The sequence below is a fragment of the Macrotis lagotis genome, chromosome 6 (assembly GCF_037893015.1).
Source record: "Macrotis lagotis isolate mMagLag1 chromosome 6, bilby.v1.9.chrom.fasta, whole genome shotgun sequence".
NCBI classification, from domain to species: Eukaryota; Metazoa; Chordata; class Mammalia; order Peramelemorphia; family Peramelidae; genus Macrotis; species Macrotis lagotis.
Genome location: NC_133663.1, coordinates 214839974 through 214856324, shown reverse-complemented (window position 1 = coordinate 214856324; position 16351 = coordinate 214839974). Strand labels below are relative to the sequence as shown.

The following is a 16351-nucleotide window of genomic DNA, read 5'->3' as shown; positions in this document are numbered from 1 at the left end:
ATGAAGCTTGCCATTGGAAGCTACCTGGTCCAAGATGTAAGACAACTCCCCAAACACCACCCTCTGTCCAGCCTACCACAGAAGTGGTGTATTACTGGAAGCACTGCCCATTCAAGCTCTCTTGCTTCTTCTGGTCTCCCATCCAGAAGGATGAGACTTTCTCTGGCTTTTCCTTAATCCATGGGGTGCACTATGGGCCTCACCATGTAGCCTGGTTAAGCCAAACCTCATGTCTGCCTGCCTCTCTCTCTCTCTCTCTCTCTCTCTCTTTCTCTCCCTACCCCCCTCAAATAATGATGCTGTATACATTACCATTATGATATGTTTCCCCAAAAGGCCCAAATTTTGGAATCTAATGACTTTAGGGGTTACTTAGTCAACTGATGGAAAACAAAAACATTCACAGTCCTGTCAAGGTTCATGATGATGATGATGAAGAACTTTCTTGATGAAGATCATGTCATCAGGGGAGATGATACCATGACAAACATATGAATTGGATTAGAGGGAATACTGGGCTAAGTCACCAGCCTCACTTTCTCCTCCAGAACCATCTGGGTCCAGTGGTCATATATGAATCGGGACAAGAGAAGATGGTCCTGAATTTGAGGCAATCAGGCTTAAGTGACTTGCTAGTAAGTGTGAAGTGTCAGAGGCTGGATTCCTACTCTTGTTCTGACTCCAAGGCAATTCCTCTCTCCACTGTGCCACCAACCTACCTTAGGAATTATAAATAAATTTAAAATGTCAAATAAAAAATAATGTGAAAATTCTAGGTATTTTTATAGTTGTTTTAAATGCTTTCCAATTTATATTTCTAATTAAAAGCTGTTAGCTTTTAATTTTAATAATACAAGGGAAAAATTCAACATAGCACTAGTAAGAAATAACCTTCAAATTTAACTAGGGATCACAAAGAAAAATGCCAAAGGAAATCTACACCCTCCAAGTTCAGAAATTAAGAATCAGATACATTCAGTAATTGCTTTAAAAAATTAGGTTGTGTGTCAAAATTATACAGGCCAGTCTACATATCTCAGCTCTGCTCTTTGGTTGTGAAAAACAGAATTCTAAAGAGTCTCAATTCAACAATTCACTAAAATATTTATATAGCAACCAGTTCACAGATCTTTTTTTATTCTCGTTTTGTACAAATGTTTTTTTTTTACATTAATAAAATATTCTTGTTTAAGAGTAAATGAAATACCCTTCCCCCCATGAATATAGACTTGCTTGAGTGATAAAGTAAAGGGGAGAGAAAAAAATTAAAATAAAAAAAATAGTAATAATTGTAGGTATAGCCAGGTGGCGCAATGGACGAAGCACCAGCCCTGGAGCCATGAGCACCCGAGCCCACATCCAGCCCCGTAGACCCAACAATCACCCAGCCGTGTGACATGCAAGCCACCCGATCCCCACTGCCCTGCAAAAACCAAAAAGAAGGGGGAAAAAAGACCCAAAATAAAATAAAATAGTAATAATAGTAGGGGTGGTTGGGTGGCAGACAGAGCATTGGCCCTTGAGCCAAGGGCTCCCAGGTCCAAATTCAGCCTCAGACACCCAAAGATCACCCTACTATGTGGCCCCAGGTAGGCCACCCAGCCCCATTTGCCCTGCACCCTCCCCCAAATAATAATAACAAAAAATGTGCTTCAGTCTTTGTTCCAACACCAACAACTCTGTCATGGGTGGATCACATTATTTATAGTAAGTCCATCGCAAAAGTTACTTCCATATTTTTCCAACGGTGCCTTTGCTGATCGCAACTCCCTCCTTTCTTATTTCTCCACTACCATGTACTATATTTTCTCTCTCCTTTCACTCTGACTCTGCTGTAGGGTAGCTGAGTGGCACAGCAGACAGATCCCTGGTCCTGGGGTCAAGAGGCCCTGAACCCTCATACCACCCCTTATGCCCAGAATCTACATGGCCCTATGGTCCTGGGCAGGCCTTCCAATCCCAGCCCCTTGCAAGAAGTAAAAAAGAAAATGTGTTATATCTGACCACTCTCCCCCCATGGTCCATCCTCTCCTCTTTTATTCACATCCCCACCCCTTCCCCCTGCTCCCCCCTCCTTCTTACTCCAGATATCTATACCCCATTGAGTATATATGCTGTTTCCTCTCCTAGCCACCTCTGATGAGAGCAAAGGTTCCCTCATTCCCCCTTGCCTCTCCCTTTCCATATCATTTCAATAGCTCACTGTAATTAAGAAAAATCTTATTATATGAAATATCTTGGCCTATTCCCCCTCTCTTTTTTCTTTCTCCCATTACATTTCCCTTTTTTTCTATTGACTCCATTTTTACAGCATATTTTATCTTCAAATTCAGCTTTCTCCTGTGCTTCAACTATAAAAGCTCCCTCTACCTGCTCTATTAACTGAGAAGGTTCATATGAGTATTATCGGTGTCATTTTTCTATGCAAGAATACATGCAGTTCATCATCATTAAGTCCCTCATATTTTCCCATTATCCTCCAATCTCCATGCATCACCTGAGTCCTGTATCTGAAGATCAAACCTTCTGTTCAGCTCTGGACATTCCAAAAGGAACATTTGAAATCCCCTGGTTCATTGAAAGTCCATCTTTTTCCCTGGAAGAGGACATTCAGCCTTGCTGGGTAGTTCATTCTTGGCTGCATTCTAAGCTCTTTTGCCTTCCAGTATATTATATTCCAAGCCCTGCGAGTTTCTAATGTAGTTGCTGCTAAGTCCTGTGTGATCCTGACTGCAACTCCATGATATTTGAACTGTGTCCTTCTGGCTGCTTGTAATATTTTCTCTTTGACTTGGGAGTTCTGGAACTTGGCTGTAATATTCCTAGAGGTTGGTTTTTTGGGATCTCTTTCTCGCGGGGATTGGTGAATTCTCTCCATTTCTATTTTGCCCTCTGCTTCTAGAATATCAGGGCAATTTTCCTGTAGTAATTCTTTGAAAATGATGTCAAGGCTCTTTTCCTGATCATGACTTTCAGGTATTCCAATAATTTTTAAATTATCTTTCCTAAGTCTGTTTTCCATATCAGTTGTTTTTTCAATGAGATATTGCACATTTTCTTCTAATTTTTCATTTTTTTTGGTTTTGAAGTATTGATTCCTGATTTCTGGTAAATTCATCAATCTCCCTGAATTCTATTCTTTGTCTGAAGGATTTGTTTTCCTCAGAGAGTTTTCTTATCTCTTTTTTCCATCTGGCCAATTTTGCTTTTTAAAGCATTCTTCTCCTCCATAACTTTTTGAACTGTTTTATCCATTTGATCTAAGCTGGTTTTTAGCATGCTATTTTCTTCAGCATTTTTTGGATTTCCTTGACTAAGCTGCTGACTTCATTTTCATGTTTTTCCTGCATCTCTCTCATTTCTTTTCCCAGTTTTTCTTCTAACTCCCTCATTTGATTTTCAAAGTCTTTTTTGAGCTCTGTCATAGCCTGAGCCCAATTTCTGTTTTTCTTTGAGTCTTTAGATGCAGGAGCTTGTGCTTCCTCATCTTCAGACTGAGTATTTTGATCCTTCTTGGGCTCATTTGGAAAATATTTCTCAATGGTCTTCCTCTTATTTCTCTGCTTGCTCATTTTCCCAGCCTGGGCCTGTTTTGGGGGTGCTTCCTGAGCTTTTGGGACACTCCCACAAGGGTCTCAGCGTGTGAGGCTCTGTTTTCCCTCCTGGTCTGTGAATGACCATGTGTCCCCCTCTGCCATGGGGCTGGGGGGGGCCCTGCTGTTCTATGGGGGGGCTTAGACTGCAATCAGGATCTGAATGTGGTCAGAGCCCCAGAGTCCTGTTCCAGAGGCAGAGGACAGAGCTCGGCAGTCTCTCTCTTCACTCCCCTCCCTCAGCTCAATGGGCTCATGCCCTGGAGGCTCCTGCTTACTGACTCTGCCTGCTTCTGTTTCCTGGATCTGGGCTGCTGAAAGACCATGCTGCTCACTATGTGCCCTGAGGGCTGGGCTCCACCTGCTTGCTCTTGCAGAGGTCCCCCACTGTTCCTCCACTTTGTGCCCGGTGCTCCCTGGGGTGTAGCTCAGGAGACTCCCCCACTGCTGTAAGCTGGGGCTCCCAGTGCCCTGGGGCTGCCTCCAGGAGGCTGAAGTTCTTTTGCTCTGGCAGGCCACCCCTCTACCAGGCTGCCCCTCTGACCCCAGGGAGCAGAGCCTTTCTGCTCTTTTCCAGGTTACCTTGAGTAGGAGAACTGCCTCTCTGGGTCCCTTTGTGGGTTCTGTCTCTCGAAAGTTCAGTTAGAGTCCTTAGTTTAGAAGTTTTATCAGAGAGAGCCTAAGACTCCATCCTTTCTTGTCGCCATCTTGGCTCCCAGAGAACTTGAACACAAAATTATCTTTCTGTTTTCACTATGAGGATAAAGATTGTATGTGTGTGGGTTACCATGACTGATAGTTTTTGGACAAAAGTAAAATCCTACTGATTTAGGACTTAGAAACTGTTCAAAAGTGTTTCAAATTTTTTTTTCCAATTACTAGGTAGAGGATGTGGGAGAGTGATGGTTTGTGTCAGTCACATTTTATTTGTGTTACCCAATGACTTCTTTTGAATCTGTGTCTCTTATTTTTTTCCTGGTGAAATCTATGCACAATATAAATAATATGACAAGAATGAGCTAATTGACATGATAAAAACTAACATATGAAGATGAGTAACAATTTTTATAAAGACTAGGCTACTAATAATCATGCTCTATCCTTTTCTTACATTTCATCAGAAGGTGGAAGTGGCCTTGTAGCCATGAAAATAAAATTCATGTTCTACTAAGTCCTAGGAAAGTTTTCTGGTAACAAACAGTTTTTCTGTTTTTGAAGCTTACCTTGCTAAGTTTGGAAAGGATTATTGCCAAGGAATTGAATACTGGGTGATGAATTTAATTTTGGATATAGTAACTCACTAAAACATTCTAAAGCATAGAAGGATTTTAATCTACCACAATAAAATATACTTACTCTGAATCTACTACTCTTACTGGCAGCTCCAATTCATTAGAAACTCCCTTGTATCAATCCTAACATTTTCTTTCACACAACTCTTTCAAACTTTTGAATACAGAGATTCCACAATTCTCCCTACATTTTCTCTTGTCTAAGTACAGTTCATTCAATAGATTCTTGTGTGATGATGATGCAGGACATAAGAAATGATTTATATTGTACTCAAAGGTCATGCCATTTGGGACAAGAAAGACTAACTTTACTCCTCAGAGGATGAACCTGCTGCATACTTAATGGAGAATTCCTGGAGCCAGATGCTAAACTATTCCCCAAGCACCACCCTTGTCCAACTTACTATGGAAATGCATTTAAGTAAGGTCTCTGGAAAGAGAGGTTTTTTCTTTCTTCTTTTGACTAGAACCATGTGCTTCCAGCCTAAGTTGCTGGAGAACTATGGCATCTGTTCCATGTGGCCTGACTCACTTGAGTCTAAGCCAGCCAGCTCTTATGGGCTGTTTTTCCATACTCCCTTTCCCTAGGGTACTTTTGTTATTCATCCTGTCCTCAAGACACTTAGAAACTGCTTAATATCTCCACAAGAAAAAAAATAGTTTTAATATATGAACTTTAATATGTGAAGTTTTGTGATATATGTATGTGATGGAACACTATTGCTCTATTAGAAACCAGAAGGGATGGGAATCCAGAGAAGCCTGGAAGGATTTGCATAAACTGGCTGAGTGAGATGAGCAGAACTGGAAGAACATTGTACATCCTAATAGCAACATGGGAGTGATGATCAACCTTAATGAACTTAATCATACCAACAGGGCAACAATCAGGCACAATTTTGGGGAGAATGTGATGGAGAATACCATCTGTATCCTGAGAAAGAATTGTGGAGTTTGAACAAAGACCAAAGACCTTTAATTTTTTTTAAATGTTATCTTATTATGCTATATCTCCTATGTTATGTTTCTTCCTTAAGGATATGATTTCTCTCTCATCACATTCAACTTAGATCAATGGATACCATGGAAACGATGTAAAGACTAACAAACTGCCTTCTGTGGGGATGGGGGGAGGGAAGCAAGGTTAGGAGGAAAATTGTAAAATTCAAAATAAATAAAATCTTTCTAAAAAAATATGTGAAGAGTTTTTCTCTTTCAAGAACTCTCATCTTTATAACTGTAACATTTTCTCCCACATCAAAGAGATTTTAGTACTTCTCACTTCTTGGTAGCCTTCCTAGGGGCAGTGTTCAACTTTTAAAATACAGCACTAGCAAGATAGTGTACACCTATTTCCCCAATTAAGTAAAGGAGTGGGAACAGATTGGGGGGAGACGAGACTGATGGAACTCTGGAGTTTGGGAGTCTGAGCTACAGTGGAATTTGGAAATCACATATTCACACACTTTAGTATTTAATATGATGAGCCCTTGGGAATAGGAGTCACCAGATTGCCTCCGGAAGAATAAACTGGTGCGGGTTAGAAAAGGAGCAGTCAAAACTATCTTGCTGAACAGGAGCATCTAAACTGTGAATAATAGTCCCTGAACTTCCAGCTTTGATAAGATGGGAAGACCTTGTCTTTTAAAACAAAAATGATACTCAAAACTGATTACTCCAAATGTAGTCTAAGCAGAATGCAGTATATTGCCCATGTTATGAACATTATGTTTCTATAAATTTCTTAATTGACTCATCTTAATCTCAATCTGTCCACTGCCACCAGGAGGAAGGGTTCACCGCCTTGGATGGTGACCAGAGGGAACGAGGAGAAGAAAACCGGACCGCAGGGGCGACTGAAGGTAGGGGAGGAGGAGGAAGCAGGAGCGAGACACCAGAACGGACACGGGGAGCCACAGTGTCAACCCCCGACAGCAGCTTCCTCAGCAGCAGCGCGGGGCGGCCGAGGAGGCAGCCGGGAAGATCGGAGGGTCCACCTCGCTGTTGGCCGTGTCCGAGGCAAGAAGAGAGGGAGGGTAGCGGTGGGGAGGGCGGCCGGGAGAGGCAAAAGAGAACAGAAAGGTGGAGACAAAAACAAGGTGTTACCAGGTCTAGTGAAGATCTGGGCCGGGGCTGTTTGAGTACTGAAGAAAACATTCAACAGACCTAAATCTCAGCACCGATTGAAAAAGATGAACACTTTGATGACACAGGGGTTGTCTTGATATTTATAACTGTGATCTACATTTTAAAAGCTCAAGAGACAGTTTCAGTGCTTCTTCACTTAATATGGAGAGTTTTGCTTTTCTTTCAATTGGAAGAAGAGTTTAGGGAATTTGAAAAGGCAAAATTTGCTTTGAGATGAAGGTTACAGAGAAGATCCCAGTGAGGCATTTACATACAAAAGCTATTGACTATTCTCTAAAAGGAATAAAAAGGTACATCTTTAAGATTGAAGACTATGGGGACAAGTTTGATGAAAATGATGTGACTTAATGATTCTCTAATTTTGAAGGTGAAGAAGTGCACCTTTCCCATGTACAGAATGGACAAGATCTTGGTGTTGCTTTCAAAATTAACAGGAGGTTCTTGCTGGACTACTATTTTTCTCTTATGTTCTTTGCCAAACCCGTGCAGTTGAATTTAATTTTGGTCAGAAGGAAAAGCCATATTTCCCAATACTTGAAGAACATACTTTTCCTCCAGAATGTATCCTTAGATGATCGGCCAAAAGGACCAGATAAGAAGAAAGTTTGTGAAGTCGTGATGATTGGTTTGCCAGGGGCTGAAAAAACTTCCTGGGTTACTAAGCATGCAGCAGAAAATCCTGGTAAATACAACATAGTTGGAACAAACACGATTATGGATAAAATGTTTTAAGAAAATGTCTTGGAACATTCATTGAGATACTGCTCGGAAAAAAGTGGAACTTTATTCTGATCAGACAAATGTGTCTGCAACTGTCCAGAGGGGAAAAATGTGCCTGTTTGCAGGCTTTCATTGCAAAACTGTGGTAGTTTGATGTGGTAGTAGATGAAGACTACAAGCAAAGAGCACAGAAGGTAGAGGTGGAAGGGAAGGATCTTCCAGAATATGCAGTTCTCAACAGGGTAGTTGAGTGTTGATGAGATTATCTATGTAGACCTGCAAAAAGAAGAAGCTCAAAAGCTTTTGGAGCTGTACAAGGAATTAAGCAGAAAAATAAAATAAAATCTCTTCCTCCAGAAAAGAAACAGAATACTTGCTCAAAGAAAGGCAATGAGAATAAGAGTTTAAACCAGTTTAATGGAGGAGATGGTCATGGAAGGTGTAGCTGATTTTAACATGGCTGGTGGAAACCCTGTGCTCCTGAAAATCATGATCGTTATGGTAGGAGGGGAAATATATCACAACTTTCTGTGGTAATGGAGGAGGAAGAAGTGGAACAATTGGTTATCCAAACTCTTAAAGTCCTGTCTTTCCCAGCAGAGGCAAGTTCAAACAGTGGCAACTGGTACAGAGGTGGAATCCCCCTATATACTGCCCAATGGGGAACTACAACCAGGAAACAATCATGGCATCTTTGCCAAGATAACCCTAAACATGGTCACAAAAAGTTGGATATGACTGAAATGACTAGACAACTAAGGATTGCAAAGACCTTCTATCATCAAGCTCATTGTACAGATGATAAATAGAAATAGGTGATGTCCTAAAATTCCTTTTAGGAAACAATCTGGTACTGATACCTAAACCAGGAAGAACCAAAACTATGAAAGAAATTTATAAATCAAATTCCCTAGTGATACTGATGCAAAATTTTAAAAATAAAATTTTAGCAAAGACAGCATGGTATCACCAGGATCACCAGGACCAATGTGATCAGGTGAAATTTATACCAGGAAAATTGACTATACCAATATCAAAACAAAGAGGAATCATATATTTATCAAAGTTCATGGAGAAAAAAACTTCTGACAAAATATAGCACCCACTCCTGTTCAAAACACTAGAGAACAAAGGAACTTTCAATCTAAAACCATAAGCAAGCATTATCTGTAATGGAATTAAGAAACATTCCCAATAAGATCAGGGTGAAACAAATATTGTACTAGAAATTATTTAGCACTGTGCATATCCTTTGATCTAGGATTACCACTAGTAGTCTGTATCCGAAAAAGAACACAAAAAAGGAAAAAGACCCTCCTGTACAACTATTCTCATAGCAGCTGTTTTTGTAGAGGAGAATTGAATGAATCTACATTATAATATATGACAATAAAGCAATATCAATACTAAACCTATATGCACAAAATATTATTGTACTAAATTATTAAAAAGTTAAGTGAATTACATTTGGAAATAAAGAGTAATACAATAGTGACTTTAATCTTCCATTCTCAGAATTTGATAAGTCTAACCAAAAAAGTTAAGGCGATTAGAATCAGAACTGAATGGGAAAAGAAAGTATATTATATGACCATATATTAGAGTATAAAAACTTTATAGGTAAATATGGAAAAGTAGAAATATTAAATACATCCCTTTCAGATCATAATACAATGAAAATTATATTCAATAAGCAACCATGGAAACATGGCTATAACTAAGTTAATTTTAAAGAATGAGTGGGTCATAGAATAAGTTTACAAAAGAGAGTAACAATGAGAAAACCTTTGGAATGTAGCAAAAGCAGTAATCAGTGAAAGACTTTAATCTCTTAACTGCTTTTATTAATAGTGTAGGGAAAGGGGCAGGTGGTGCAGTGGATAGAACATCAGCCCTGAGTCAGGTGGACCTGAGTTCAAAACTGACCTCAGACACTTAATAATTACCTAGCTGTGTGACCTCCACCTATTTTTATTTATCATCTGTACAATGAGGTTGATGATAGAAGGTTACTTCATTGCCTTGTAAAAAAAAATAATGTAGGGAAAGAGTAGATCAAACTAATGGGCTATATAATTAAAACACCAGATAAAACCCCAATTAAGCACCAAATTGGAAAACTTAAAAATTATCAGTAAAATTAATAAAAATAAGTGAAAAAATAATTTTGAGAAAACAAAATAGATAAACCATTGGTTAACACGATTGGATAAGAAAACCCAATAGTATTAAAAATGAAAAGGGTGAATATAACTCTAAGAAAGATTAAATCAACACAACTATAAGGAGTTATTTTGCCTAAATATATTCCAATAAATTTAACAAATCAAATAAAATCAAAGAATATTTACAAAAATAGAGTCTAGACAAAGAGTAAAATTAATATCTAAATAAACCTATTTAAAAAAATTGAAAAGGCCATAAATGAACCTCCTAAGAAAAAAGCACCAAACCAGAGGAATTTGCAAGTAAATTCTAGCAAACATTTCAATTCCAATATAAATAAATTATATAAAATAATAAGAGACTACCAAACTCCTTTTAACATAGAACATTTTTCATTAGTGGATATGGACATAGAAATTTAAATTCAATACTAGCTAGGAGGTTACAACAATATAATTGAAAGATTTTACATTGTGATGAAGTGGGATTTATACTGGAAATGCAGGGATGGCTTAACATATTGAAAACTACTAACATAATTGAGTATATCAATAACCAAATAGAAAAATAATATGATTATATTGATGCAGAAAAACTTTTGATAAAATATAACACACATTCCTATTAAAACACCTGAAAGCATAGGTATAAAGGAATTTTTCCTTAAGAATCTACCTAAAACCATCACCAAGCATATTTGTAATGGAGATAAACTAGAATCTTTCCAATAAGATCAGGAATGAAACCAGTATGCCCATTGTTATTCTTTTTTTTTAGGTTTTTTTTTTTTTGTTGCAAGGCAAATGGGGTTAAGTGGCTTGCCCAAGGCCACACGGCTAGGTAATTATTAAGTGTTTGAGACCGGATCTGAACCCAGGTACTCCTGACTCCAGGGCCGGTGCTTTATCCACTGCACCATCTGCCCCTATGTTACTCATTTTTGAAATAGAAATGCTTGGGGTGGCTAGGTGGCGTAGTGGATGAAACACTGGCCCTGGAGCCAGGAGTACCTGGGTTCAAATCCGGTCTCAGACTCTTAATAATTACCTAGCCGTGTGGCCTTGGGCAAGCCACTTAACCCCATTTGCCTTACAAAAAAAAACCCTAAAAAAAAAAAAAAGAAATAGAAATGCTAACAATGGCAATAAGAGAAGAAAAAGGAATTAAGGGAATCAGAATGGGCAGGAGGTAATAAAATTTTCTTTTTTTGTAGGTGATATGATCATATATTGACAATATCCTGAAGATTAAATTTTAAAAGTGGAAATAATAATTTTAGCAATATAGCATATAAAATAAAGTCATATAAAATCAACATTTCTATACATTACCAACAAAACCCTCCAGGAGAATACATTCCATTTACAACAATTGTAGACAACATAAAATAACAAAACAAACCCAGCACCTACATGAACATAATTATAAAACACTTTTTGAAAATAAAAGTCAGACATGAATAATTGAAGAAAATATTCATTGTTCATTGGTAGGCAGAAAATTTTACCAAATCTCTTTATTCAATGCTGTCTCAAATTACAAAAAAAATTCCTGAACTTGAAAAAATAATTACATAATTCATTTAGAAGAACAAAAGGTAAAGAATATCAAAGGAACTGATTAAAAAAATAATAAAGGAAGGTTTAGAAGTATCAGGACTATTGAATAAAGCAATAATTATTGAAAGAATATGGTACTGACTAAGAAATTGAAAGCTAGGTCTGTGTAACAGAATAAACATACAATACATAGTAGCAAATGATCATAGTAGCTTTGTGAAATGTAAAGATTTAGGCATTTGGGATAAGAGTTCATTGTTTGGTCAAAATTACTTGGAAAGCTGGAAAGCAGTCTGGCCAAAACTGAGTATAGCTCAATTTAATATACTATTTACTAATATAAGGTCAGAATGTATAAATGAATTAGATAAAAAGGGACACATCATAAGAAAATTAAGACACAGAACATATTAACCATCAATTTTATGGACAGAAGAATTTATGAATAAACAGCAAAATGGATTATATTAGAAAGGGTTTTCTATGATGTATTCAAGATTAGAAGGAAAGCAGAAAATTAGGAGAAAATTTTTTAAAAAGTTTCTCAGATAAAGGTCTCATATTTCAAATATATAAAAAACTGTCAAATTTATCAAAATGAGTAATTTTCTAATTAATAAATGGTCAAAGGATGTGAACAGGCAGTTTTTTTGATAATATATAAAAAACTGTCAATTTATCAAAATGAGTAATTTTCTAATTAATAAATGGTCAAAGGATGTGAACAGGCAGTTTTTTTGATAAAACAATTAAGAGGCAGCTAGGTGGTACAATGGATAGAACACTGGCCCTGGTCAGGAGGCCCCACCAAATTCAAACTCACATACTTAATATTACCTAGCTATGTGACCTTGAATAACCACAACCCCAGTGTCTTGCAAAAAACAAACAAACAAACAAAATAAATCAAAACTACAGTCATATGAATATTGAAAAAAAATCACTGGTGATAAGAAATTCAAATTAAGAGAAATTTGAAATACTATTTCACATATAACAGATTAAAATGATAGAAGGGGAAAATGACAAATGTTGGGGGAATAAGGAAAAGACTAATTCACAGTGTTAGTATAACTATGAACTGATCTATCATTTTAGAGAGCAGAGTTAATAAAGCTATGTCTAGCCTTTGATCCAGCAATACCACTTTTCCAGTCTGTTTCCCAAGGTGATTAGTAGAAAAGGAAAATATATGGTCTAAAATATTTAAAGCAGTTCTCTTTGTCATGGCAAAAAATAGGAGGGAATAATTGCCAATTGGAGAATTGTTAAATATCATTTTGATAGAATACTACTGTGCTATAAGAAATGATAAACTTGTTGATTTTAGAAAAACATAGACTTGCGTGAAATAAAAAAGTGAAATAAGAACCAAGATTTGTTGTATTATTACACAATAACACAATAATAGCAATAAGAACAACTTTTAACTCATTTTGATTATTATAAATTAACTAAAAAGTACTTTTGACAAAAGGTGGTATATAGATCCAGAGAAAGTACTGATAAATAAAAGTATGTATAGTATGGTTTTACATGTACACACATATATATGCATATTTATCTGTGTGTTTGTGTGTGTGTGTGTGTGTGTGTGTGTGTGTGTGTGTGTGTAATAGTAACCTTTTCTAGAGAGGGAAGGAAGAAAATAAAAATGCACGATGGAGAATAAAAGAAAATTTAGAAGCAAACTCAAAAAGGCAGTGTGGCTTTGAAAATTACGTGTAGCATTTACTATATAAGTATTTCAAAAGATGAAATGGAATTTCATGGATTTATAGTGAATCTATTGTTCTGTGTACATGGAAATGATCTCTTTTTAAAGTTCAAAATAAATAGAAATTTAAAAAAAGAAAGAAAAGAAAGTATCTGATTTACTTGAGAAGGAATAAAGTGGTAAGGAAACTGATTGAATCTACCAGTTCTTCATGCCAGATATATGAAGGCATGTTTTGTTTTTTGAAGCAAGCAAAAAAGGGAACTAGAGGAGAGGCATTATGTTTCTTCTCTATATGTTTGAATTGTTAATGTGTTAAATAATTCAATGAAGTGTCTATATTTTACTGACCTCTCTCTCTCTCTCTGTCTCCCATTCTTAATCAAGAATCTGATTTAATGGGGAGATATTATTTAGGAAAGCACACAGATTCTTTTTAATATATATTATTATCCTATAACAAAATTTAAAGTATGGATTTTCCTAAAGAAAAATACATATGTATTATTAAAATTCAGTTAAAAAAACTACAGATCTGAATGTATTTTGTGTTCACTTTTTTAAAACATATTTTTCCTTCCTATCTCATGGTTCTTTTCCCTTTCCCTTAGTTCTAACTCCTCTTACATAAAATGACTACTTTGTAAATATCTTAAGCAGAAATACATATGTACAAATTTTACCAGACTGTTTGCCCCCAAAGGGAGGGGGGAGGGAAGGGATGGTGGTAGAAAAATGTATCTTGTACATTTTCAAATGGATGAATGCTGAAAAACTATTGAAGCATGTAATTGGAAAAATAAAAAAATATATTTTTGTTTAAAAAAACAAATTCAATAACTATGTGTAGTCAACTTAAAAAAATAAATAAATGGTCATTAATCGAAAACCTATGTTCATTTGGCAATAAAATTGAATTCGCCTTTGATCTATGAACAAGGAAAGGAAGCAAGTTCAATATATACAAAATTTCAAAAGTAATGTTTAAAGTCTATAAAGTCATGAATGAAGAATTTTTGAAAGACACCACTCGATGATAATGATTATTACAAATAGCCCATAATTATGAAAACTTAGTTTGGAGTAACTTTTCTGCAGAAAAGGGCAATCTCCCCAACTAGGAAAAATCCCCAAATTGTGACAATGTCTAGTTATAGAGTTTTTTTATCTTTTTTTATTTAATATTTATTCTTATTTTGTACAAATAATGTTTTTTTACATCAATAAAATATTCTTGTTTAAGAGTAAACGAAATACCCCCTCCCCCCCATAAATATAGACTTGCTTGAGTGATAAAGTAAAGGAGAGAGAAAAAATTTTAAATTAAAAAAATAGTAATAATTGTAGGTATGGCCAGGTGGTGCAATGGATGGAGCACCAGCTCTGGAGCCAGGAGCACCTGAGCCCACATCTGGCCCCATACACCTAACAATCACCCAGCCATGTGACATGCAAGCCACCTGAACCCCACTGCCCTGCAAAAACCAAAAAAAGAAAAAGAAAAAGAAAAAGAAAGACCCCCCAAAAAAATAAAATAGTAATTATAGTAGGGGTGGCCAGGTGGCAGACAGAGCCAGGGGCACCTGGGTCCAAATCTGGCCTCACACATCCAATGATCACCCTGCTATGCGGCCCCAGGCAGGCCACCTAGCCCCATTTGCCCTACACCCCCCCCCCAAATGATAATAATAATAATAATAAATGTGCTTGAGTCTTTGTTCTAATGCCAACAATTCTGTTGTGGGTGGATCACATTCTTTATGATAAGTCCATGGCAAAAGTTACTTCCATATTTTTCCACCATTGCCATTGTTGATTGCAATTCCCTCCTTTCATATTTCTCCAATACCATGTACTATATTTTCTCTCTCCTTTCACTCTGACTCTGCTGTAGGGTAGCTGAGTGGCACAGCAGACAGATCCCTGGTCCTGGGGCCAAGAGGCCCTGAGCTCTCATACCACCCCTTAGGCCTAGCATCCACCTGGCCCTATGGTCCAGGACAGGCCATCCAATCCCAGCCCCTTGCAAGAAGTAAAGAAGAAAACGTGTTATATCTGACCACTCTCCTCCCATGGTCCATCCTCTCCTCCATCACTCACATTCCCCCTCCTTTCCCCTGCCCCACTCCTTCAATCTCCAGATGTCTATACCCCATTGAGTATATATATATATATATATATATGCTGTTTCCTCTCCTAGCCACCTCTGATGAGAGCGAAGTTTCCCTCATTCCCCCTTGACTTCCCCCCTTCCATATCATTGCAATAGCTCATTGTAATAAAGAAAAAATATCATTATATGAAATATCTTGACCTATTCCCCCTCCTTTTTCTTTCTCCCATTACATTTCCCTTTTTTCTATTGACTCCATTTTTACACCATATTTTATCTTTGAATTCAGCTTTCTCCTGTGCTTCAAGTATAAAAACTCCCTCTACCTGCTCTATTAACTGAGAAAGTTCATATGAGTATTATCAATGTCATTTTTCTATACAGGAATACATGCAACTGCATCATCATTAAGTCCCTCATATTTTCCCCTTCTCCTCCAATCTCTATTCTTCACCTGAGTCCTGTATCTGAAGATCAAACCTTCTGTTCAGCTCTGGCCATTCCAAAAGGAACATTTGAAATTCCCCTGGTTCATTGAAAGTCCATCTTTTTCCCTGGAAGAGGACATTCAGCCTTGCTGGGTAGTTCATTCTTGGCTGCATTCTAAGCTCTTTTGCCTTCCAGTATATTATATTCCAAGCCCTACGAGCTTCCAATGTAGTTGCTGCTAAGTCCTGTGTGTGTGTGATCCTGACTGCAGCTCCACGATATTTGAACTGTGTCCTTCTGGCTGCTTGTAATATTTTCTCTTTGACTTGGGAGTTCTGGAACTTGGCTATAATATTCCTAGGGGTTGGTTTTTTGGGATCTCTTTCACAGGGGCATCGGTGGATTCTCTCCATTTCTATTTTGCCCTCTGCTTCTAGAATATCAGGGCAATTTTCCTGTAGTAATTCTTTGAAAATGATGTCAAGGCTCTTTTCCTGATCATGACTTTCAGGTATTCCAATAATTTTTAAATTATCTTTCTTAAGTCTGTTTTCCATATCAGTTGTTTTTTCAATGAGATATTTCACATTTTCTTCTAATTTTTCATTTTCTTG

The 16351-nt window shown here is 37.1% G+C and overlaps 1 pseudogene; it reads left to right on the top strand.

Annotated features, from left to right (window-relative positions):
- LOC141492335 (heterogeneous nuclear ribonucleoprotein U pseudogene) lies at positions 1-9252 on the top strand (annotated as a pseudogene).
- The last annotated feature ends 7099 nt before the right edge of the window (positions 9253-16351 follow it).